Source organism: Vombatus ursinus, unplaced genomic scaffold (genome assembly GCF_900497805.2).
Source record: "Vombatus ursinus unplaced genomic scaffold, bare-nosed wombat genome assembly UNPS02012901.1, whole genome shotgun sequence".
NCBI classification, from domain to species: Eukaryota; Metazoa; Chordata; class Mammalia; order Diprotodontia; family Vombatidae; genus Vombatus; species Vombatus ursinus.
The window spans coordinates 568,772-595,877 of NW_020952679.1; the positions used below are offsets into that span (position 1 = coordinate 568,772).

Genomic DNA, 27,106 nt, shown 5'->3' on the forward strand with positions numbered 1-27,106 from the left:
AAGCTCTACCCATTTTAACCCAACTTCTGAGACACACTGTGACATCTTTCATCTCCCCCAAACAATAATAAAGTATTCTCTATGCTAATGACATAGCTTAAACAAAAATACAACAAATTCTGCATTTTTGTAAAACTTGATTTTAAAAGTATCCAAACTGTACAATCACCAGTAGTACAGTTATCAAAAAATCCCACAATTCACTTGGCACCTCCAGCACCTTCCATTTTCTGGGCCTGGTCTGTTTTGGCGTTTCCACCTTCTGCAGGGTCGTTGCCATGCCTACTGGGATCATCCTTTCCCTTTTTCCCTTTGGGAATTTCTCTCCCATCTTTGTAGGTGCCTCTTTGAGTTTGGGTTCTGGTTTTGGAGGAGCAGGATTAGCAGACAGCCATGTCTTTCCTATGGTTCATCCTTAATATTGTCTTATCTCCCTTAGCTTCTCCTTCAGCCTCTCTCTTGGGCATAGTGATGATGGTGGCAGTTGAGAGTGACTGTGCCCAGTCTGGGGAATCATTCCAAGCTCCTCCTTCAAGATGATAATAGCTCAAAAGTACACAGAAGGGAACAGAAGCAAGTTTAGAAGGAAACACAGAGAAGCAGGAAAGCTTTTAAGTTGAACAGAATAGAGATGAACATTTCACATACAATCCTCTTTCTCTGTTCTATTTTGCATGTGGAAATGTTTTTCTCAATCTGTCTCTGTCTATCCCTCTGTCTCAGTCTCTCTTTCATTTTTATTAAATTAGAATATTTTTTAATTAAAAATTAGGTAGCTACTTGAGTGCTGCCTGAAACACAATTTTAAATCAAAAGTTAAACCTGGAGCTTCGTGAGACCTTTTAAAAACTAAGCTGAAGATCTGGACTGGAAGGAAGGGGTAGGAAGGCATAAGTAGAAAGAAAATGGACAGAACAAGAGCCAGAACAGCAGGGATAGCTCAAGGGAAAATGTCCTGGAGCAGATGTATTAGACCAAACAGAGAATAAATAGTCAAAGTCACAGTGACCTTTAAGGGAGTCAGCCTGTGTTGAAATTAAATATCCAAGGGGCACATTCAATGGACACGACCATTTTGTAGGGAAATTATCAAGCATCATGAGGGCCAGGGATTACCTCCACAACCAACAAGATGCCTTAACAGCGTGAGGATAGAAAGGGTTGAGAGGCCTGAAAAACAGAATTTACAAAGGATCAGGCTAAGAAAAGTTTCAAAAAGAGGCCAATAGTGAAACACAGAAAAAGGAAAAATTGGGGTAAAGTGTGCTTCAAAGTGAAGTGAATAAATTCAGTTACAGTTTTATTTTAGGCAACATACGCGGCCAGTCCGTCAATGAGCATTTATTAGTTGCCTACTACGAACCAGGCGCTGTGCTAAGCACTAAGAAAAGAAAGAAAGGCAAACAAAACCAAACCAAAACAATTCCTGCTCTCAAGGTCACTGTCCAACGGGAGAAGCAATGACTGTGTACAAGCAAGCTGTAAACAGGATGAATTGCAGAAAATAACAGGTAAGGAGCTATCATTAAGGTGAATTGAAAAAGGCTTCTCCCAGAAGGTGGGATTTTATCTAGCAATTAAAGGAAATGAGGAGACTGAGATGAGGAGGGAGCACATTCTAAGCTGGGGACAGCCAGTGAAAATGGCAAGTCAGGAGATGCAGGTTCTTGTGTAAGGACCAAAAAGGACACTGGTGTCACTGGATTGCACAGCATGTAGAGGGAAGGGGGGAAGGGAAGAAGAGGGTGTAAGAAGACTAGGAAGGTAGGGGAGAGCCAGGTTATGAATGTCCGTAAGAGGATTTTATATTTAAACATGGAGGTGATAAGAAGCCACTCAAATTTGTTGGAGTATCACATGGTCAAATCAGGACTTTAGGAAAACAAATTGGACAGTTGAGTGGGGATGAATGGATTGGGGTGGAGAGAGATTTGAGGCAAGAAGACCAACCAGTAAGCTATCCAAATGGTCCAAAGACTGCACCAGGGTGTGGCAGAGACAGAAGAGGAGACTATACAAGAGATATTATAAAAGTTGAAACGAGACTTGGCAACTCATTGGATATTAGAGTGAGAGAGAATAAGGAGGCAAGGCTGACACAAGCCTAGATTACTAAGAGGGTGGTGATGCCCTTCACAGGTATAGAGAAGTTCAGAAGAGGGGAGGGTTTGGGAGAGGAGAATGAGGTCAGTTTTGGCCATGTTTTATTTAAGATATCTATACTTAGTCTTGGTGCGAGTGATGTTGTCACTTAAATGTCTGGGTCTCAGTTTCCTCACCTGCAGAATGGGTATAAGAATACTTACTGTAATGCACAGGTGTGTTGAGAGGAATACATCAAAACATTACAAAAATTAGAATTATGCTTTCTGTGTTGCACAGCATTCCTGCAGGGGACTCCCTTCTCCACAGAATATGTCCCACTGCTCACATCCCTACACCACTGTAGCTGAAGGGCACCCCAGGGGACTCCATGCACTCCACTTCCAGTCAGCTGCCAATCCTATCCTATCATCTTTGTAGCATCTCTTGTAAAGGCCCTTTTTTCTCCTCTGACACTGTGAGCACTGGGACAGGTCCTCATCATCTGTACTAGGCTATTGCTATAGACTTCTATTTAATCTCCCTGCCTCAAGTCTCTCCCCACTCCAATCCACCCTTCACTCAGCTGTCAAATTGGTCTTTTTAAAGCGCAGGTCTGATCACGTCACTCCCCTATTCAGTAAACTCCACTGGTTCCCTGACACTTCCAGGAGGGAACAGAAAATCCTGCTTGGCTTTTAAATCCTTCCATAACCCAGGTATTTTCTAACTTTTAAGTCTTCTCAAACATCGCTATCCAAGTCCTTAATGTAATTTGTGATTCCCTGCTGTCCTTCAAACACCACTCCATCTCTCAACTACAAGCATTTCACCTTCTGTCTCCCATGTCCGAAACTCTCTTCCTCTTTATCTCCACCTCCAGGATTCAGATTTCCTTCAAGCCTCAGATAAAACCCTACCTTCTAAAGAAGGTACTGTCTTTCCTTGTTGAACCTTCCTGCTCATGCCTTCTCTCTAAAATCATTTCTAATTTAGCCTTCATATGTCCTGCTTGTACATAGCTCTTTGTAGGTTGTCCCCCTCATTTGAATGGGAGCTCCTTGAGGGCAGGGCTTGTCTTTTGCTCTTCTTTGTATTTCCAGTGCTTAACACAGTACTCTGGGCATAGTAGGTGCTTAATAAATATTAGATGACTGACTTGAAATTTGCCCTGCAAGTATTCTTAGAAAGAGAACAGAATATCCAATGTAGTGGTCCCATTGAAAACCTGAAGCTGGTCTGGATTCCATAACTGCACAGGTGTTTTATTTCCTAGACTCCTGACATCAAAGAGCATCATTCTGAGATGCATGGCTGTTATTTCCACTTCTCCAGAGATATCATCAGGTAACAGTCAATTAAGATCAGAAAGTATTTGACAGACAAAAGATCAGAAATCATGCATTCCTCTGAAATACGGGACTGTTGTCAAAGACCATAAATTCTCTATCCAGGAGTTATGTGTCTTGGAATAAAAAGAATTAAGGGCAGCCAGTCGGCCTTATTTTCTCCTTTCAACTCTGCAAGGCACTTCCTCTTCCTTTAAACTAACAAGGCATGGAGAAAGAACCTTCACTTGCTTTTCCCTGGAGAAGTTGAGACAAAGGTAGCTTGCCCTCATGCAGGCAAACCCTTGGCGAGTTGTTTCCACAGGCTTGCATCACACTTGAAGAACTAGGTAGACACATTCTTCCTGAAGGAAGGGGAGCTCCTCTGAGACAGAATGCCCCAGAGGGGAGCTGGGATTTAATATCTCTGATGCCCACATAATCCTTGTGCCTTTTGTAGGGAATGGCCAGTAAATGACTTTAATTTTACATGGAAATGATTTTTAACTTGACTTTGTGATAAAAGAAAAGGAAAGAGTGTCCACACTGATAAAGTCATCAATCCATCAAAGTTTTTAAAAGGCTAATAAAATAATAAATCACAAATTTACATAGCACTTTAAGGTTTAAAACAAAATCTGCAAGCACTCTGTCTTTTTTTTTTTTTTAGTTTCACAAAGCCCTCTGATGAATGCAGTGGAGGTATGATGAATCCAATTTTATGGATAAGGAAAATGAGACTCCAAAACTTGCCCAAGTGAGGGGCAAAGATGGCATTCAAGTTATGGTCTCTCCTAATTTGAAGCCAAATGCACATTCACATCACACCTCCCATAGGGATGAGATTCCAGAAAGAATTCCCTTGCATTAGATGAGGGAATGGCAAAGGAATCAGTAATCTAACAGAACTTCCATAAATCAGTAGTACCAGTATCCTGGGAAGGAGGGAGCCCTGGGCTCAGGATATTACGTAGCAGCCAGAGTCAGATCACAGAATATCACAGCTGGAAGTCCTCAATAAGTTGTCTTTTCTTCTGGCTTGAAATTCCCAGTTCTGTGAAGTAAGCGTCACTTAACATGGACACAAGCCCTTCGCCAGCCTATTTGCTCTTCCATGGAAACTCCTCAGTTTATCGATGTCCCTCCTAAAATGGAGACCATCCATTTCTATTACTGCAGTTCTACAAATGTGGTGGGAATTGCATAGATCTTTCATAGACACAAGACACAGGATTCTACAGACATGGTGGTAATTGAACAGATCCTTTGTAAACACAAAGCATAGGATCCTCGATTTGCAACTGGAAGGGACCTTAGAAGTCATCTAGTACAACCTTTATCCCATGAGGAAACTGAGGCCCAGAGAAATGAAGGCACTTGCTCAGGGTGACACAGGGAAGTGGAAATTGTGGGATTCAAACCAGTTCTTCTAATGCTAAATCTAGTATTCTGAAAGAGTAAGAGCTGAAAGGACCAGGGATGTCTTCATGGAGCAAGAAGCATCTGAGCTGAGAAAGAAGAGAAGAGAATGAGAAGATGAAACAAGATGATATGAGACAAGATGAGAGTTATGAAAACTAGAGATGAAGAGGAAAGGCATTTAGACATGGTTGAAAACATGTGCAGAGGCAAGGAAGTGTGAGATAGAAAGATGAGCTGGGAGAACTGCAACTAGGTTAGGGTTGGAATGCAAAATTGCTGAAGAAGACAAATATGAAAAAAGACTTGAAAGGGGAGGTTAAAGTCAAGTTGTCTAAGGCCTTAAATGCTAGGATGGGGAGTTTATATTTTATCATTAAAAAGCCACTGAAGGTTTTGTTTTTAATCTGGAGGGTGATGTGTTCAGACCAGGGTCTTGGGAGTATTATTTTGGTAGGCATATGGAGAATAGATTGGAGGAAGGAAAAGCTGAAAGCCAGGAATCCAGTAGTTGGTCATTGCAACAGCCCAGGCAAGAGGGGATGAGGGCTTGAAATAAAGTGGTGATCATGTGAACAGAGGAAAGAGAGTAGATTCTAGAGGTATTATAGAGGCAGAATAGACAGAAATATTCAGAATCATAATCTCAGGAACCAAAAGTTATAAGGACTTCAGAAGGCATCTTTTGAATCCCTTCTACCATATCACTGAGCAGTAATCATCCTGTATTTGTTCTGAGGACCTCAAGTGAAGGGGAACCCACTTCCTCCTGAGACATCACACTTCATCATTTAATCCCTCTAATTCTTTTTTTAACATTTTTTATTTAAAGTTTTGAGTTACAAATTCTATCTCTCTCTCCCTTTTCTCCCCCCTCCCTGAGGCAGTAAGCAATAAGATATAGGTGATACATGTGCAATTATGTAAAACATTTCTATATTAGTCACTGAGTACAAGAAGACTCAAATAAAAGAAAGAAAATAAGAGAAAAAAAGTGAAAGTAGCATGCTTCAATCTGTATTCAACCAATATCAGTTCTTTTTCTGGAGGTGGATACTATGCTTCATCATAAATTCTTTGGAATTATCTTGGATAATTGTATTGCTGAGAAGAGCTAGGTCATTCACAGGTGATCATCAAACAATCTTGCTGTTACTGTGTACAGCATTTTCCCGGTTCTGTTCATTTCACTATGCATCAGTTCATGTAAATATTTCCAGGCTTTTTGGAAATCATCCTGCTTGCCATTTCTTATAGCACAATAATATTCCATCACAATCATATGCCACAACTTGTTTAACCATTCCCCAATTGATAGGCATCCCTTTGATTTCCTATTCTTAACCACCACAAAAAGAACTGCTATAAATACTTTTGTACAAATAGGCCCTTATCTCTTTTTTCGATGTCTTTGGGATATAGACCTAGCAGTGTTATTGGTGAATCAAAGTCTATGCAGAGTTTATAACCCTTTGGATGTAGCTCCAAATTGCTCTCCAGAATGTTTGAATCAATTCACAACTATACCAGCAGTGCATTAGTGTCCCAGTTTTCCCACATCCCCTCCAACATCCAATGTTTTCCTTTTTGTCATATTAGCCACTCTGATAGGTGTGAGGCAGTATCTCAGAGGTGTTTTAATGTTCATTTCTCTGATAAATTTAGAGATTTTTTATATGATTTAGAGATTTTATATGATTTTTTTTATTTTTTGATGTATGATTTTTATGTGATTTAGAGATTTTATATGATTTAGAAAATTTTTTCACATGACTATAGAGAGCTTTGATTTCTTTGTCTGAAAACTGCCTGTCCATATGCTCTGATCATTTATCAATTGAGGAGTGACTTGTATTTTTATAAATTTAACTCCGTTCTCTATATATTTGAGAGATGAGGCCTTTATCAGGGACATTTGTTGCAAAAATTTCCCCCAGTTTTCTGCTTTCCTTATAATTTTGGTTGCATTGATTTTGTTTGCACAAAAACTTTTTTTAAATTTTATGTGATCAAAATTATTTATTTTAAATTTTGTAATGCTCTCTGTATCTTCTATGGTCTTAAATTATTCCCTTATCCGTAAGGGGTAGGCTATTTCATGCTTTCTTAATTTGCTTATGGTATCACCCTTTATGTGTAAATCCTGTACCCATTTTGACTTTATCTTGATATACAGTGTGAGAAGGTGGTCTATACCTAGTTTCTTCCATATGGTTTTCCCGGTTTCCTAGCAGTTTTTGTCAAATAATGAGTTTTTGTTCCAAAAGCTTGGATTTCTGGGTTTATCACATACTAGATTATTGTGATCATTTACTATAATGTAATTTGTACCTATTCTATTCCACTGGTGCACCATTGTATTTCTTAGTCAGTACCAGATTGTTTTGATAATTACTGCTTTATAAAACAGTTTGAGATCTGGTACAGCTGGACTACCTTCTTTCACATTAATCCCTCTAATTCTTGGGGTTGGGAAGTGAAGGGTTTCCTGACATCAGGCCAAATCCTTTTAGGCTCTTTGCAATTTCTACCCATTGTTATCAATTCCTTCCTTTGGATCAATAAAAGCTTGTTGAATCCCTTTTCTTGTGATAGTCCTTCAAATATTTGAAGACAAATATCATGTCCTGAGCTTTCCCCAATCTTATCCTCTAGGTTAAACAATCCCAACTCCTTCAGTCAATTATCATATGGACATAACTCTTGACCATTCAACTTTTTAGTCTCCCACTTCTGGATAATCTCCAGCTCATTAAAATGCTCTTTCTAAAACATAGAGTTGGGAAGTGAATAGAGCACTTCAGATAGGGGCTCATGAGGGCAAAATATAGAGGGATTCTTGTTTCCTTTTTCCTGAAAGTAGGTCACTCTCCATGCAGGCAAAACTAGCATTAATTTTCTTGGTTTCCTCACCACACCATTTACTTATGTTGAACTTGCTATCCATTAATACTTACAGTGATGGATTTGATATGTTTGGGATTTTTTTTTTGAGGTGGAGGAAGAAAAGGGAACAAAAGAAAAGAGTCAGAGGCTGGTTGATTTAAAGGAAGGAAACAAGCATTTATTAAGCACTTACCAAGTACTTGATAAATATTGCATTCGATATTCACAATAAGCCTGGGAGCCAGGTGCTGTTTTAATCCCCATTTTACAGTTAAGAAAACTGAAGCAGGCAACAGTTAAGTAATTTTACCAGAGTCACCCAGCCTAAGTGTCTAAATTTGAACTTAGGTCTTCCTGACCCCAGGCCCAGCACACCATACACTAAGCCACCAAGTTGCCTCTGTTAGGCTGGTGTTCTCAACAGGATGGGCAAGTTGAGAGGAGAGGTATGTTTAAGGGAAGTACTAGGACTTTAGTTTTGGGATAAGCTCAAGTTGAAATGTCAGGGGTCATTTGAGAAGAGATGGTCAGCAGAGAATTTCAATCCACCAATCAATAAACATTCATTAAGCATCTACGGTCTTCCAGGCACTGTGCTAAGTTTGAGATGGAAGTTTGGGAAATAGAAAAGGGCTAGATGTATAGATTCAGAAGTTGTTGATAATTGAATTCATATGAAAGTGGATGAGATGACTAAAAAGAGAATGTAGAGAAAGAAGAAGTCCCAGAAAAGACTCTTAGGCATCACCCCACTTAGAGTGAGGTACTTGTATAATGTCCCAGCCAAGGAGACTAAGAAGGGGCAGTGAGACAGGTAAGAGGAGGAGAACCAGGTGAGAGCAGCATCAAGAAAAGCCAGGGAGAAGAAAGTATTCTGGAGAAGGATGTGGTCAGGAGAAGGAAAGGCTGAAGAGAGGTCAAATAGGTTGAAAACTGAGGAAAAAGCCATCAGATTTAGTATCTAATAAACCACTGGTAAATTTGGAGAGAGATGTGTTAGTGAAATAGTGGAGTCTGAAATAAGCCTTCAAGGCAATGGAAAATGAGTGGGTGGTGAAGGGTAGGAGTTTGGTAGCGAAAGGGAAAAGAGAAGGAGGCTAATAGCTTAGGGGATAAAGTCAATGAAGATTTGTCAAGGATGGGGGAACCCAGCAAAGACATCTTTCAGGGACATATAAAGAACTCTTTCTCAAGTAGGGGCCCCATATTCTGGGATAAAGCTTAGGAAGCAAGTTACAAAGAGGCTCCAAACACAAGCGGCCTTGCTGATGACCCAAGCCAGCTTTGGCTGGAGCCTCTTGATTTGGATCAGAATCTAATTCAGGAAAGGCTGGGGTTAGGCTGACTCCTGGGGAGAACTCCAAGAATGGGCCGGGTGAGTCTGAGGGACAGTTAGGTCAAGGGCTAGCTCCCGTTGGCCTTTCCATGGAAGATCACAGCTGACTCTTCCACTGATCAAAGCCCTCTTGGAGTTCTGCAGATTTCCTGTTCCGTTTGTCATTTTAAACCCCTATTTCCTTCTATTTGCTTATAATAAAAAAATCCACCAACAAGTGCTGTACATTTATTTCCGAGAGAACAGAACAGGGAAGTGGTCAGAAATTCACAGCTTTTGAGAGCTTGGAAGAATCTTAGAGCCCATTTCCTTCAACCCCCTCTTTTCATCATTGGTGAAGCTGAGACCAAGAGATGGAAAGTGACTGGTCTGCTAGGATTCCAGTGGAGGCCTTTTGACTGCCAAGTCTTTCCACTCAGGCTAATGCTTCAATCTTCATTCCTATCTGCAGAACAGCTGAGTGAAAGGACAGTGAAAGGGTAGCTGTGGGTATGCCTGGACCTGGGCCTAAGATTCCCAAGTCAAAGAAAGTGAAAGCACTAAGAATGGATGCCGAGTGTCCAAAGAGGTCCTCAATGGTCCCAGCCCTTCTGGACTGGTTATCTGAGTTGTTTCTCTATAAAATTTGCAGATTCTGCAAACAAATCAAGTCCACAAGCATTTATTAAGTGCCTACTCTATGCTGGATTCAGCGCCATCGTGCAGGGTTGTTATGAGTGTCAAATGAGATGAAAAGAGATTGTGGGAGAAGATAGCATGCAAACTGTGGACAAACGAGTTCAATTGTCTTGGAGATAGACTCAGAGGGAAGGCACAAAGATTCCAGAAGACTGGGAAAGACTTCTTGCTGAGACCTGAAGGAAGCCAGGGGCCAAGATGAGGAGGGAGGGAGATCCAAGCACAAAGGACAATCTTCAAGGCTTAGGTTGAACCCCATAATCCTTTGCTGTATGCGTTCCAGCTCCCCCTTCTCCTCTGACTTTGGCTGTAGTACTGAGGTTGCCCTGCCTCTCCAACGCTCTGTAGTGAAACCAAGTTGCGCCAGGTTCTCATTGCACAACCCTCTAAAATCAGCCACAAGAACAAATATGAAACATATTTTCTATTCCTCTGAGTCTTGCATCCACAAAAGTTTCAATTTCTCATCACAGCAGGAGTTCACTGGCCTAGCAGAGTTCAAGGAAGGCTGGGGCTTCAAGGATTAAAGAAATGTTTAAGAGGCCATTTTAATTACTGCTATTTTTAGGGGAAATGAACAGTAATTAAAATGCATTTTTCCCCAAAGAAAAGGGCAACTATGTAATATAATCCCTGCAAATGGATATTGGGAAGCACCTACAATGACCGTGTACCAAAAGCAGACCTGAACAAAACCTGATCTGGAGTTATTCCAGAACTTAAGAGCCTAGAGACACTGATGGAGTGGGAGAATTTTACAAAGACTAACGATGCGTTCCTTACTGGTGATTTCTCACATTTCTGTTGTTTCAGGGTGACCCAGAGAATCATGGGATTCCAGGTCTAAAGCTGGAAGTCAACTCAGAGATCATCTAACCCAATTCCCTCATTTCTCTAGACTAGGATACTAAGGCACAGAGAGATTGAGTGACTTGTCCTGGTTTCCACAGCTATTGACTATTAGAAGAGAGATTTGTGAGTGACTTTGATGTTTTGGGGAATCCTTGTTCTCACCAGTGGGGACATTCCCTCCACTGCTGATTGCCACCAACCCATATCTTCTCATGATTGTTTGTTGTTCAGATCTCTAGGAGATCCCCTCCTGGATCATTGCCTTGTAGCTCAATGAAGCTGTGAGCTATGCCATGCAGGGTTACTCAAGATAGACAGGTCATAGTGGAGAGTTCTGGCAAAAGGTGATCCACTGGAGAAGGAAATGGCCAACCACCCCAGTATCTTTGCCAAGAAAACCCATGGACAGTACTATAATGATTGAAGAGATGACATTGGAAGGAAATGGGACAGGTTAAACACTCCCTCGCCACACACACACTTGAACATATACAGTCAGGAAAACAAGCATAAGTGCATACCTGTTTCTATGCCACATGGCAACCGTTATTACTGAGAATTGTGTAAAGCTAATGTTGGACAGCAACCCCAGAATGTATAATTGATAGCTGGAAGGGAATTGGCTAGAAAATCTACCCAGTGCCATATTAATCCCCTTTTGACCTTCCTTCTCATCTCTTCTTTTTTTCTTAATAATTTCTTATGTTTTAAATGGTTATCACTCCTTTCTTTCCTTTCTTTTTTAGTATTACCATCACTACCCTCCTACTTCCTACTCCCCAATAAAAGCTTTTCCTTACAAAACAAATCCAGCCATTGACCATGTCTGAGAATGTGTCTCACTGAAACTTTCGTCCACCACTCCACCAAGAGTTGGGAAGCATGATTTAGCCTCAAGTCTTGCAGAGTCAGTATTGGGCACTGGTATCAGAAAGGGCCAATCAAACGTCAACAGGCCATGGCCTGAGGACCAAATCTCACCTATTGACTGTTTTTTGTACAGTCAGAATGCTAAGAATGGTTTCTATATTTTTAAATACAAAAACTATTTCAAAATGTAAAAGCCATTCTTAGCTCTAAGATCACCGAAAAAAAGGTAGTGGGTGGGCCATACAAAGATAATCCCTCAGGTTTAGTTTGCTGACCCCTGGAGTAGATCATAGTTCTTAAAGTTTTCATAGTCATTTTCCTTTACAAAGTAACAGTCTCTGTGTAAATTCTTTTTATGGTTCTGCTCACTTCAACTCTGCATCTGGTCATATGAGTCCTTCAAGGCTTCTCTGAATCTGTCCCAAGTTATTCCTTTCTTAATATAACAGAAGATCCCATGGTTGACTCCTATTCCTTTTATTCCTTTTAATATTTACATTTTTTTGCTTTACAAAGTGAAAATTTAATGTATGCTTCACATTTTTCATGAGTTACCTAATCATTATATTCTGGAATAATCACAAACAATTTTATTTAGTACACCTTTACTATTTAAACAGCTGAATGCAAGCAGTACAAACTATTTATGTGATAAAAGCTTCATTTTACTTGGTACATATTATATTTTCTGCAAAGTAAAGAAAAGAGTTAATGGCATTCTGAGTTCTTCAATTATAGATTATTCCCAAGGTTTTAGTAGTAACAAATTTATGCTCTAAAATACTATTTTCGTGATTTTTTTCAGTAAGGAAGTCCTTGCTTTACTTATGCAAATGTCAAATTACATTTTTATCATTGTTTACAAACTGAGCTATTTCCCACAATAAGTTGCTACAACGGTGTACAAGAAAACCACTAAAAAAGTATTGGCCTTAATGTTGGTGTCAAACTGGGCACAGAAATCTCCCATGGCTGATTTTGTATTTTAGTCTGAACTGAAAAAATGAGTTTGACCACAGAGAAAATTAAGCCAACTTGACAAAATCGGCAAAGTCATTCCAGTTTCAAGGTTCAGGCTGACCCAGGTGGTTCCCACTTGGTTCACTCTACTGGGAGCAGACTGAGCTGCAGGCTTGCTTTCAGATGCCCTGTCTTCCAGCGTGTTAGCACTCAGGTTATTCTGTTCCACTTCATACAAATAACGTCAGCAGATCCCTTGCTGCTCTTGATGTGTATTGATTACTGTAGTCTTCTTTAGGAGTCAACACCTTCAATTTGGCTTCTTTTGGAACCCAGTCTGCAATGACAATCTATTCGTGGATAGCCTGAATGCTGTGGATAATTTGATAGGTCCCACAAGCCTATCTTTTGTTTTCTTTCTTTTTTGTTAGTTCAGATAGCTGCTGAACACAGTCCTCAATTAACTTATCCAAAGTTTTTCCCATCACTGTTAAATCAGTGAGTTTATCCCTTATCTTCTTTTGCTAGAATACCTTTGTTCCAATGCCACTAAGCTCAAAATCGGTCCACTGAACATGATTCTTAGATCTTTTTTGAAAGAAGTCAATTCAATCTAATAGACTAGTACTCTCATACACTCTTCATTTCCATCATCCCACTGTTGTTGAAACTTCATTGAAATAAACTCCACTAGGTGCGGATTTGATGAATCTACATAAATTTACCAGTCAAATATACCAAAGATCCATGCTAATGAGGTTTTGTCACTCAGTGCTTTTCTCATGGCAATTTTTATTGTATATTTTCCTGTAAGTTAATCTTTATTTTTGATGTCAGAAAGCTCTTCATATGCACCAGAGGGTGAAAGATTAGGCTCATGGGTTCCCGTTTCCTGTGGCCAACAAGGGCAGCTATGGAATAAGAGTCCCTGGCCCTCATCCCCAGCCTCTGGGGCTCCAGACATCTTGAGCTAGCAGTTTACCTGTTATCCCTCCTTCTGGCTCTGGAGTGGCCCTGGGTTCAGCTCATCTAAGAAGCTGGAGTCATTGCATTGATCTTATAAACCTCTAAAACTCACAGACCAATGTCAGACTGACTGCTCACTGGTCATACTACCCCCTCTAGGACTTATGCAGTTTATTCTTTAAACCCAAGTATAAGATTTACATTTTTCTTTATTAAATTTAAACTAATTGGATTTAGCCCAATGTTCTAGACAAGAAGGGAAGGCAAGGCAATGTGCATTTATTGAGTACCGATTATGTACCAAGCACTGTGGTAAGCACCAGTAATAAAAATACAAACCAAAAAGAAAGACAGTCCCTGCCCAGGAGTAGTTTATATTCTAATAGAAGAAGGTGATATGCCAATCCTGCTGGGCAAAGGGGAAGAGCAGAAGAGGTCTCTCCATGAGGTTGAAGTCCAGAAATCAGGATCAGAACCAGGAGGGGGATAAATGTCAAGTAGCCTGGATCCCTCCACCGAAGGGAGGCCTCCAGAGGAATTCACCAGTGGGAGAAGGAGTGGATATGGCAGAAGGATGTTCCAGTGTGAGAAAGCCAAAGGTGTTGAGGGAAGTTCTAGAGTGCAGCAGAGGCTGAGACATAATGCAAAGTCTTGAAAGTCAAGAATAAATCTGGGAAAAGCTTGTCAAGGCATATTCAGGAATTCTGACTATCATCCAGTGTGTTACCCACTGCTCCAGACTCTGTATCTTTTCCAAACATTGTGTCATCTCCAAACCTGACTCAGAGAGAATAAATTATTTTCCAAGGTTGTCTAGATAGTCAACAATGGAGCTGGGACTCTATTCTAAATCTCTAGAATCTGGGTCCATCAGGCCTTCTTTAAGTGCCTTGCCCAGTGCTTTTCTGATCTTTTCCTTTTCACAAAGACTTCTTCACCCTCTGCCAATGCAATGGTGTCTCGGCCTCCCCAGTATCCCATTCCCCAGACTGGGGAAGCTTCTAACAGCACCATGGACCACACTTATAGTACTTGGTGGGACCCACTCTGCTTTGCCCTTGGGGCAACAATAGAGTCCCCTATATAGCAACCCCTGGTACTCAGAGAAGGGAAAAAAAGGAATCCAGATCTGAAATATAATGATTTTCCAATTCCTAGAAGCAGGTCATAGCTTCTTACCCCTTCTGGTTATTTTCCCTTTAGGACTACACGGATAGCTCTGGGAGTATAGTTACTGCTCTATCCCCTTTGGTGAAGAGAGAAAAATGGAGGGTGGCGCCAATCACAGCTCACCCACACATCTTTTTGAGGTATATGAGGGGCTGTGTTTGGTTTAGGGTTTTTCCCTTTCCATTTCTTACCAGTCACCCCAGGGCCATTACAGTTTGATGACCAAAAGGAAAAACTAATATGCATTTATAATAAAAATAAGACCTGGGATTTTCTTTCTTTACTGGCAGGGGAGGATGTTGAAACCTCTTTGGTGAGTGATGGAGTTGGATGGAATACAAGAATTTGATCTCCACACTCTGGGTGGTTAAAGGAACAGTGATTAATTTTATAGGGAGATATGTTTATAGGGGACTAAGTATGTCCGGTCAGATGCACAGCACGTTAGTGTGTACGTTTCCTCCCACTGGCGTGGTATTTCTGGATATTTACAAAGTCATAAAGGCCTTTCAAATGAGAAGGAGAATGTTATTATCCTGGCCATGGACTCTGTGGGAGCTTTTACCCCAATTCAAGTCAGTAAGCCCTTTGAACGCATCTCCTATGGGCCTAGCAATGTGCTTGGTGCGCAGGAAGATACAAAATGAAGGTGTGGTCCAGCACCTCATTTGTGGAATAAGATCGTGCCCCAAAACACTGGGTCTGAGGAGGGTCATGCAAATTGGTGCTCTAGAGTGCTACTGGGGTGCTTTTGGAATGTGAGGTCATTTGAACCATCTCAAACTGGAAGAGACTAAAGATCATAAAGTTTATCACGTCTAATGCCCTCATTTTACAGGCTAGGGAGCCAATGTACAGAAAAGGGACTGGCATAATGATGACTATATTTGGATTCAGAAGACTTGGATTCAAATCCCAGCCCAATTACTCACAGCCTGTGTGACCCAAGACACTCAATGCCCTTTTCAGTTTCCCCATCTATAAAATGAGAGGATTGTATTTCATGACCTCTTTTGTCTCTTCCAGATTTAAATATGGGAGCCCATGATTCTAGGAGGAGGAGGAGGAGGAGGAGGAGGAGGAGGCACATCTTATGTTGTCACACAGATAGTGAATAGAATCTAGATCCTTTGATGTCACATCCAGTAACTTTTCAATGTGCCCTACACTGCTGGAGCAAACCCAAGACTTTGTGGGTGGGCTTTTGTACTCCCACGATACCTCCCATCTCCAGGTTGGTGGTCTCCCCACCCCTCCCTCATATCTAAGGACGCTCCTGGGCCCCAAGAGTCTGAAAATCTTCATTTGGGAAGGAATGTCAAGAAGCAGGTAGTTCTACCACTCAACCCAAGCAAGAAGCAAGTTCCTTCTGGAGCACTGCCCAAGTGAGGGTCTGCTTTTCCCTGTAAGCAGTGAGAGCTTCTGCTCATAAACTAGGTAATTGTACCAGAACTGATTTAAAAGAGGGTCCTTGTTGGTAAGATTGGGATTCCCTTCACAAAGAGCTGCTGGAATGGGGTTTGGCTAGTCCTTAGTCACTTGTCAGACACTTATTACGTGCTTACTGACTGCAGGGCACTGTGCCAAGTGCTGGAGATGGAAGTCAAAGTCTTTACATCCCATCAAGCACTTCTTAATCAGTTATGACCAAGCAGGGAACAGAGTCCGGGCTTCAGGACACACAGAGGATTCAGACTTTTGAGTGGGAAATACTATGAACCTACGTTACCAAAGTCATACTGCAGGGCCAGCCTACTGAGAAATCAGGAAGGACATGAAGTGTGGTGGGTGACCCCAGCCCCTCCACCCATTCCTACTGTGACTCTTCTGGACACAATAAGGTTGAGAGAGTGAGAAGCCCTCTGGGGTTGGCTTGGGTTTGGTCCAACAGTGATGCCCTAATGTTGACAACCCACTTTTCAGACCCTTGATAAGCCATGTTCCCATAAAGCAGTAAAGCCCCTACTTTCTCCAGGGTCATATGTAGACATCACTTTTGAAAAAGGTCTCCGTGTGTGTGTGTGTGTGTGTGTGTGTGTGTGTGTGTGTGTGTGTGTGTAATTAATCCACCTAACCAGTAGTAGTAGCACTTAGTAAGCCACTGCCTCTTTTCACAGCTGGCCTTGATGTAGCTGCCTTTGGAGCCACAAAGAGCTGGGTTCTAGGTCTACATCTAACACATACTGGCAGTATGACCCTGGGCAAGTCCCATCAGCTGTAAAGGCATCAATCAGTAAAATCTCTCCATTGCAGAGTAGGTGCCAATCTACATTAGCAGAGTGTGTTTCCTTACCTGAAAGTTCCCTGCACCAAGGAAATTCCAAGTCCAGTTCCTACCTTTCTGTCTCCTCAGTAGAAGGGAATGTTTTCAATGCTGGGGACCAAGGATGAAGCTGCTCTTGCCCTGCAGAAGCTTGCATTCTATCATACAGAACAATATTTTCAGATCTACACTGAGTAACGGTGGGGTGGGTGGGGGGGGTAGCAGTTGAGGGACAAGAGCTTTATTTTGCAGGTGACACTTGAATAGACTTTGAAGGAATTTAGGGATTCTGACAGGCCAAAACCAGGGAGGAGGGCCTTCCCAGAATGGGTACCAGTCTAGGCAAAGGTGCAGAAGAGGCCATGAAGATGAGCAAGAAGTTTGGTTGGGCTGCGCTGGAGAGATCCTGGAGCAGAGTAATGTGCCGTAACGCCGGGAAGGGGAGGCAAAGTCAGACTGTGAGGATAAACTCGCCTGTTCTCAAGTTCAGTCACGCTCGGTTGGTTCTAGCACCCAGTGGGCTACAAACTCAGTGTGACAGTTTCCCATCGAGCAGATGCTGGCCTGCAAGCAGAAGAAAATTCTGGGTAATGTCAATATCTCAGGTAATTAGTGCAGAGATATTTCAAGAGGCTCTGAGGAAAGCAGTTGAAAGGTAAATGGCTTTAATAACAGCATATTAAAAAAAAAAATTCTCCCAGTCGGAAAGCCCCCGGGGCAACCCGCTCCAAGCACTTAGGTGAGGAAGTTAAGCCTCAGGAAGGCAGATTCCAGGGATCATTTGGTGCCTCGCAGGAGACTTTCCTGTAGGGGACACTTTCTCAGGGTGATTTTGTTCTCTTGTTTTCATCAGAGCTAACTGGGCTCCAGCAACTATACCTGCTTCTCTGAACCTGGGTTCGCAGCTTTGTCACACAAATAAAAACTCACATTTCTGTATTGCTTTCATGTAAAATACTTCCTTACAAAGATTATGAGGAAGGGAGTGATAGAACATTATCCATATTTTACAAATGAGGAAACTGAGGCTCTGAGAATTTGTAACATGTCCATAATGTGTATGTTAGAGAGAGACAGAGACAGAGACAGAGAGAGAGGGAGGGAGAGAGGGAGGGGGAGAGAGAGAGAAATAAAGACGGGGGAGAGAGAGGAGAGGAGAAGACAGAGAAAGAGAAGAGAGAGACAGAAAGAGAGAAGAGAGAAAAGAGGGAAGAAGAAGAGAGGGGAGAGGAGGGAAGAGGAAAGGAGGAGAAAGCAAGCAATATGAGGACATGAGATAGGGAGATTATTCTGTGCATAATATGCAAGCATTGCAAGTCTCCAAGTCTCTCTGAATGCCTCTCTCTCTCTCTCTCTCTCTCTCTCTCTCTCTCTCTCTCTCTCTCCATATGGAGCTATAATACATGTTCCTTTGCTTCTTGTGGTGCTTGAAACTAGACAGAGCTCAGCTTTTTATTAAGGATCCCAGGATGCCAGCAACTTCTGAGGTACGGCTGTTTCCCAAGGGAAAGGAATCATCATCAGGGGAGGGAAAGAGGGCAAAGGTTGACTCAGAAATGACATCAATAACCAAGCTGATACTACTAATAAATCAATATTTCATTTATTCATTCAACAAGAATCTTTTCAATGCCTACTGAACAGCAGGTGTTGTGCTCAAGAAGAGGGATACAAAAACAAAGAACAAACCAGCCCCTGCCCTCAAAGAGCTGCCATTCTGTGGTGGGGGAGGGAGACAATACGGACACAGAAAATTAAATACCAGATATTTCTGGAAGAGTAGAGTATTTGATACCCTCAGGTCTCTCCTAGCTCAGGCATTCTTTTATTTTTTTAAAATATTTTTCCAATTACATGTAAAAATAATTTTTAATATTTGTGGGGTTTTTTTAATTTTTGAGTTCCAAATTCTCTCCTTTCCTCTCTTCCCTCCCCCATCATTGAGAAGGCAAGCAATTTGACATAAATTATGCATGTGCAGTCTTGTAAAGTATATTTCCATGTTAGTCATGTTGTGAAAGAAAAGACAGACCAAAAAAAAGTCAAGAAAAATAAAGTTAAAAAAAGAATATGCTTTGATCTGCATTCAGACTCCATCAGTTCCTTCTATGGAGGTGGATACCATTTTTCATCATGAGTCTTTTGGAATTATCTTGGATCATTGTATTCTTGAGAACAGCTAAGTCATTCACAATTGATCATGGTACAATATTGCTGTTACTGTCTTCACTGTTCTCCTGGTTCTGTTAGATTCACTTTGCATCATTTCATGTAAATCTTTCCAGGTTTTTCTGAAATCATCCTACCGGTCATTTCTTATAGCACAATAATATTCCATCACAATCAGATACCACAACTTGTTCAAACATTGCCCAATTGCTCAATTTCTAGTTCTTTGCCACTAGAAGAGAGCTTCTATAAATATTTTTGTGTGTATAGGTCCTTTTCCTTTTTTTTTTTTAAATCTCTTCAGGGTTTATTTTTATTTATTTATTAGTGCTATTGCTGGGTCAAAGAGTATTCAGTTTTATAGTCCTTCAGACATACTTCCAAATTACTCTCCAGAAATATTGGATCAGTTGACAATTCTACCAACAGTGCATTAGTGTCCCAATTTTCCCACATCCCCTCTAACATTTGTCCTTACACTTTTCTGTCATGTTAGCCAATCTGATAGGTGTAAGGTGGTACTTCAGAGTTGTTTTAATTTGCATTTCTATAATCAATAGTGATTTAGAGCATTTTTTCATATGACTACAGATAGCTTTGATTTCCTTATCTGAAAACTGCCTGTTCATATCCTTTGACCATTTATCAATTGGGGAACAACTTGTATTCTTATAAATTTGACTCAGTTCTCTATATATGTGAGAAATGGGGCTTTCATCAAAGATACTTGTGCAACCCCCCCCCCCCCCAGTTTTCTCCTTTTTTTCTAATCTTGGCTGCATTGGTTTTGTTTGTGCAAAACCTTTTTTTTAAAGTTCTATATAGTCAAAATGATCCATTTTACACTTACTTTCCTTTATTTAACAGCTTTTGTAAAGCACTTATGAGGTCCCAAGAGATTGTTAACAGTGTAATCTCCTATAAAGAGCTTTCCTCTACATCACTGAACTGGATCCACACCACAAGCTTATTTGTCAGTTTTGTCATTTTGTATCATGATTATGTGTGCATGCTTTTATATCTCCCTCTAGATTGTAAATCCCAGGAGGGCAGAGACGCGTCTTATTTAATCATTATAGCTTGTGAGGCAACTGTATTACAACCCAGTAGCACAGGGCTTTTTATCTAGAAAGTGCTTAAGTAATAATAACTAACATTTATATTGCTCTTAAAGTCTTTAAAACTGCTTTACTTATGTTATCTCATTTGATAGCTGCAACACACCTGAGAGATAAGTACTATTTTATTCCCATTTCACAGATGAGAAAATGTAGGCTGAAAGGTTTGAAGTTGAAGTTGGCCAGTCCTGGAATGGATGGTATCTTGCCCAGACTGGCCCTTTTCAAGGATGTTTTGACTTGCAAAGGATTGTGATTTGAGCCATGTGGCCATTCCCTCCACAAACATTTCATTCATTCCCTCTACCCTTCAGCCATTCAGGACTGGCCAGAAATGAAGAGTGCCCAGCCTTGTTTGGGGATGTTTCAGAAGCTGGCAGCCTCCATCAGTCTCAGCCCTTTTCTGATGATAGCCTCATTTGGCTGCTTGCTTACCTGGCAGGGGAGGGAGGCTCAGCTCTGTACATTGTCCCACTTCCAAGATCTTTCTTGCTCACCCCCTGTGCCCCACCTTGTCTGAACAGATGTTGTACTTACCTGGAAAGTGATGGATTAAGTGGTTGCCTCTGCCAGGGCCTCCTGCTGGCTATAGTGATTGACTCCAATGTAGAAGCACAAGTGAAGGACCTTTAGCTTGCATTTGAAGGAAGTTGGGAAAGGCGGGAGGCAGAGAAGAGGAGGGAGAGCCTTCCAGGCATGGGGCATAGCCAGAGAAAATACTGGCTGTCAGGAGCTGGAATGTGGGTGTGTGAACAGCCAGGAGGTGAGAGTTACTGGATCAAGATGTATGTATTAGCTGTAAGGGGCCTGGAAAGGCAGTAGGAGGACAGGGTATAGAAAGCCTTGGATACTGAATCTTGAAGGTAATAGAGGTTTCTGAATGGGGAAGGAATAGTGGCCTGGCTATGGTGTTCTGGAAAGAGCCCTAGAGTTAGAATCAAAAGACCTAGTTTCTAGTTCCATCACTCTCTAAGCTGTGTGACCTTGAGCAAGTTGTTTGCCTTCTCGGAACCTCAATTTCCTCACCTGTAAAATGGGTGTGAATATGATTACCCTGCTGGTGTCACCAAGTCATCTGAAGCACAGAACGAGACTGGAGCTGTGAAAAGTTTTTGCCGGATTCTATTCGAATGTAAGTTAGGGCGATGATCTCTTTGGTGCTTCAGGGTAGAAGGCTGCTTCTGGGACTCAGTCTCTATGCTCCTCTGTGGTAAGCCTTATGGTCCCCTCACTGGCTACACCAGTCAAGAGAGCACTGGCTGGGCTGGAGTTTGTGGAGCGATGTACTATCTCTATGCTGTCACCTGGAGGGCTCTGTGGTTTGGCTCTGGTAAATTGGCTTTTCCCCACCTCTGATGCTGCTGATTTGGAGACGCTTAAAGAAGGGAGGGACATTCTGGCTGCAAAGTCCACTCCAGGCCCTTCTCAGGGCCAGACTCCAGTCCGGGAAATCTCCAATCAAACCCCCAACCATGGAATTGCTGTGTTCCTGGACCTTAACTGGAAAAGCAGAGGAGGAAGTTGTCTTCTGTTTTCTGGGGGTCAGTGGCCCTCAACAGAAACAAAGCTCCCCATTCCCCTTCCATTGTCTATATGGGACCAAACTGGAAGGAATGAAGAATCAGTAACAAAGGCAGACTCATGACAGCCTAGAGAGAAGTTGGTTTTCTAGGAGAGAGGCTTGGGGCAGAGTGCAGAGGGCATCAGACTTAGAATCAGAAGGAAACAGTGCCCTTATCTTGTCTCTGACACATCTTAGCTGGCTGTGTGACCCTGGAGAAAGTCACTTACCTCTCAGAATCACAAAATGAGGAAAACAAAACATCACCCTCCAAAGGTAAAATCAAATGAGACAATCTATGAAAAGTACTCCACAAACTTTAAAGTGTGCTATAAATGGGAGCTATTGCTATTGGTAGTCATTAATTCTATCACACAACTTGGATGGGTCAGGTACTGTGTTGGGTGCCAAAGATATAAACGTAACAAATCACAAGCAGTCAGACGTAGTCTTGGGAAGCTTCTGTTCCACTGAGAGACACAACATGGATTTTAATGGAGTTTCCTCACAACAACCATGTAGGCAACATAAATATTGTTAATCTATGAATGAATGAATGAGAGAATGAATGCAGTGAATAAATGAGAAAGAATGAATAAGCGAGTGAACGAAGAAAAGAATGAATGATATCATACTTATTAATGGCCTGTTATGTGCCAGGCACCGTCTTAGGCGTGCTTGTTGTTTGTCCTTCATTCTCAAAGAAGACCAACAATATCAGGAAGGTGAAGTCTTGACTTGCAAGTGAATTGGATTGAAGTGAGGCTGTGCAAAGTCACCAGCCTCACTCCCTCCTCCGGAACCATTTGGTCCGGTGGCCAGATACAGATCAAGAAGACTGGAGATGGCCCCAGAGATAGTGGAAGAACTTGGCCTTATTAAGCCAAGGTCTTTCCCAGGTCTCAGTTTGTCTGAGTCAACACTTATTCAGTGATTAAGGCTAGGTCTGTCTTAGGTGCTGGGGATAGAAAGATCAAGGACAAACAGACCTTGCCCTTTGGGAGTGGAGATTCTTTTTTTTTATTCTTTTTACTTATTTTGTTAAATATTTCCAAATTATGTGAAAAAATTTAACAATCATTTTTTAACATTTAGAATTTAAAACTGTCTCCCTCCTGCTCTCCCCTCCACCCTCCTTGAGAAGGCAAGCGATTTGATATCAATTTTATATGTGAAATCATTCAAAACTTATTTCCATATTAGCCATATTGCAAAAGAAAACACAAACAAAATAAAACAATAAAACTAAAGTTTCATTTTGTTTTAAATGTGCTTCAATCTGCATTCAGAGTTCATCAGTTCTCTCTCTGGAGGTAGATACTATTTTCATCATGGGTCCTTTGGAATTGCCTTGGGTCATTTTTGATCAGAGTAGCTAAGTCTTTCACAGTTGATCATCCTTACAACATTGCTGTTATGATGTACAGTGTTCTCCTGGTTCTGCTCACTTCATTTGGCATCAGTTGATAGCTTTTTCTGAGAGCATCCTGCTCATCATTTCTTATTGCACAGTAATATTCCATCACAATCTTATACCACAACTTATTTAGCCGTTCCTCAATGGATGGGCACCCCCGTGATTTCCAATTCTTTGCCACCACAAAAAGTGTTGCTATAAATATTTTTATATGAATATGTCCTTTCCCCTTTTTTTGGTCTCTTTGAGATGCAGAACAAATAATGGTATTTCTGGGTCAAAGAGAATGGACAGTTTTATAGTACTTTGGGCTTAGTCACACATTGTTCTACAGAATGGATGAACTAGTTCACAATTTCACCAACAGTATATTAGTGTCCCAGTTTTCCCACATTCGTTCCAGAATTTGTCATTTTTTCCTTTCTGTCATGTTAGCCAATCTGATAGGTGTGAGGTGGTGTTTCATAGTTGTTTTAATTTGTACTTCTCTAATCAGGAATGATTTAGAGAGTTTTTTTAATGTGATTGTCAATGGCTTTAATTCCTTCTTCTGAAAATGGCTTATTTATATCCTTTGACCATTTATCAACTAAGAAATGGCTCTTATTTTTATAAATTTGGCATAATTTCCCATATATTTGAGAAATGAGGCCTTTATCAGAGAAACTTGCTGTAAAAATTTCCCCAGTTTCCTGTTTTCCTCCTAAATTTGGCTGCATTGGTTTTGTTTTGCAAAAGCTTTTTAATTTCATGTAATCATTATTAGTTTTTTTCTATTTCCAGTAATCGTCTCTATTTCTTGTTTGATATAAGCTTTTTCCTTATCCATAGATCTGACAGGTACATTTTTCCATACTTCCCTAAGTTATTTTTGATACCACTGTTTATCACTAAATCATTTATCTATTTTGAACATATCATGTAATTATTGTGTGAGATCTATGTCTAGTTTCTGCCAAACTTCTTTCCAGTTTTCCCAGCAATTTTTGTAAAATGGTAAGTTCTTACCCCCAAATCTTGGATCTTTTGATTTACCAAACAGTAGATTACTATTACAAGGTCAGTTAGGCAGCACAGTGGATAGAGTGTCAGGCCTGGAGTCAGGAAGATTCACCAGTGTGAGTTCAAATCTGGCCTCAGACATTCATTAGCTGTGTGACCCTGGACAAATCACTCAATCCTGTTTTCCTCAGTTTTCTCATCTATAAAATGAGCAGGAGAAGGAAATGGAAAATCACTTTACTACCTTTGCTAAGAAAACCCCAAATGAGGTCACGAAGAGTTGGAAATGACTGGACAACAACAAAAGATTACTTCGGTCATTTCCTATTGTGTCTTGTGTACCTAATCTATTCCATTGATCCACCACTCTATTTCTTAGTACCATAGTGTTTTGATGATTACCAATTCATAATATAGTTTGAAATCCAGAACTCCTAGGCCACCTTCCTTAACAGTTTTTTTTTTAATCCCTTGAGATTCTTGACCTTTTGTTCTCCAGATGAAATTTGTTGCTATTTTTTTCTAGCTCTAAAAAAAATAATTCCTTGGTACTTTGATTGGTACGGCACTAAATAAGTAAATTAGCTTAGGCAGAATTGTCATTTTTTCTTACATTAGCCTGGCCTACTCACGAGCAATTAATATTTCTTCAGTTGCTTAGTTCTGTCTTTATTTGTGGGAAAAGTGCTTTATAATTGTGTTCATATAATCCCTGGGTTTGTCTTGGCAGGGAGAGTCCTAAATTTTTAGTTTTTTTTTTGTTTTGTTTTTTTGGTGAGCCAATCAGGATTAAGTGACTTGGCCAGGGTCATACAGCTTATGTCAAGAGTTTGAGGTTGTATTTGAACTCAAGTCCTAGTCCCAAGATGTATATAAATATATGTGTGTGTGTGTAAGTGTGTGTGTGTGTGTGTGTATAAATTTCTGCTGTTATTTTAAATGGAATTTCTTTTTCTTTCTCTTCCTGCTGGATTTACTTTGTAGTATATAGAAATGCTAATGATTTATGAGGGTTTATTTTATATACTGCAACTTTGCTGAAGTTGTTAACTATTTCAACAAGTTTTAGGGCAGTTTTGTTGGAGCAGCTAGGTGGTACAGAGTATGGAACAATGGACTGGAGTCTGATTTGAATTCAAATCTGGTCTCAGACACTTACTGTGTGACGCTGGGCAAGTCATTTAAACCCTATTTGCCTCAGTCCCTCATCTCTAAAATGGGGACACATTGGAAAAGGAAATGACAGATCACCCCAGCCGAGAAAACTCCGTGGACAAGTCCATGGGTTACAAAGAGTCAGACACAACTGGATGACCAACAAAAACAAAGTTTTGTAGATGATTCTCTCAGTATACTGTTATGTCATTTGCAAAGAGTGACAGTTTTGTGTCCTTATTGCCTATTTTTATTCCTTCAATTTCTTTTTCTTGTCTTATTGCCATAGCTAGCATTTCTAGTACAGTATTAAATAGTAGTGAGAATAATGGACATCCTTGCTTCACCCCTGATCTTATTGAGAAGACTTCAAGTTAATCCCCACTACAAATAATACTTACTCTTAGTTTTAGATAGATACTATTTGTCATCTAAAGAAAAGCTCCATTGATTCCTATATTTTCTAGTGTTTTTCATAGAAATGGGCGTTTTATTTTTTTGAAGATTTTTTTCTGCATCTATCAATGTAATCATACAATTGTTGTTGTTTTTTATATTGATGTGGACTATTGTGCTGATAGTTTTCCTGATATTGAACCAGTCCTGCATTCTTAGTATACATCCCATCTGGTTATAGTGTATGATCGTTGTGATGTATTGCTATAATCTCCTTGCTAGCATTTTATTTAAAATTTTGGCATCGATATTCATTAAGAAGATTTGTCTGTAATTTTCTTCTTCTGTTTCTGCTCTCTCTGGTATAGGTATCCAAACTATATTTCTGTCATAAAAGTAATCTGGTAGGATTCCTACTTTGATTAGTTTTTGAAATAGTCTATATAGTATTGGGATTAATTTTTCCTTAAATATTTTATAGAATTCACTTGTAAATCCATCTGATCCTAGGGATTTTTTCTTAGGAAGCTCATTGATGGCTTATGCGATTTCTTTTTCTAAGATAGGGTTATTTAAGTATTGTATTTCATCTTATGTTCATCTAGGCAGTTTACATTTTTGTAAATATCCATCCATTTCACTTATATTGTTAGTTTTGCTGGCATATAACTGGGCAAAATAACTCAATAATTACTTTAATATCCTCTTTATTGGTGGTGAATTCATACATTTAATTTTTGATACCTAGTAAGCTGATTTTCTTTTTTCTTTTTTTAAATCAGATTAGCCACTGGTTTATCTATTTTATTGGGTTTTATTTATCATTTCAGTTTTTTTGAACTTTCAATTTCCTTAATTTCTCCTTTGATTTTCAGAATTTCTAATTTAATGTTTAATTGGGGGTTTTTAAGTTGCATACCCAATTCATTGATCTGTTCTTTCTCTCTTTTACTGATGTATGTATTTAGAGTTATAATTTTTCCTCCTAAGTACTGCTTTAGCTGTATCGCACAAATTTTGGAATGTTGTCTCGTTGTTGTCATTTTTTTAATGTAATTATTGATTGTTTCTATGATTTCTTACTTGACCCACTCATTCCTTAGGATTAGATTATTTAGTTTCCAATTAACTTTTATTCTATGCTTCCATGGTCCTTTATTAAATGTAATTTTTATTGCATTGTGGGCTGAAAAGGATGCATTTAGTATTTCTGCTTTTCTGCATTTGGTTGTGAAGTTTTTATGTCTTATTACATGGTCAAGTTTTGTTAAGGTGCCATGTACCAAGGGGAAAAAAAGAGGTATATTCTTTTTTTATTTCCATTCAGTTTTCTACAGGGCCTATCATATATCTAACTTTTCTAAGATTCTGTTCATCTCCTTAACTTCTTTATTATTTAGTTTATGGTTAAATTTTTCTAGTTCTGTTAGAGGAAAGTTGAGGTCCCCTAGTAGTATTGTTTTATTGCCTATTTCTTC

At 40.2% G+C, this 27,106-nt stretch overlaps 2 pseudogenes; both read right to left on the reverse strand.

The window, feature by feature from the left end:
• Positions 1-200: 200 nt before the first annotated feature.
• LOC114040252 lies at positions 201-467 on the reverse strand (annotated as a pseudogene).
• Positions 468-9,051: 8,584 nt separating this feature from the next.
• Positions 9,052-13,350, reverse strand: LOC114040265 (annotated as a pseudogene).
• Positions 13,351-27,106: the final 13,756 nt, after the last annotated feature.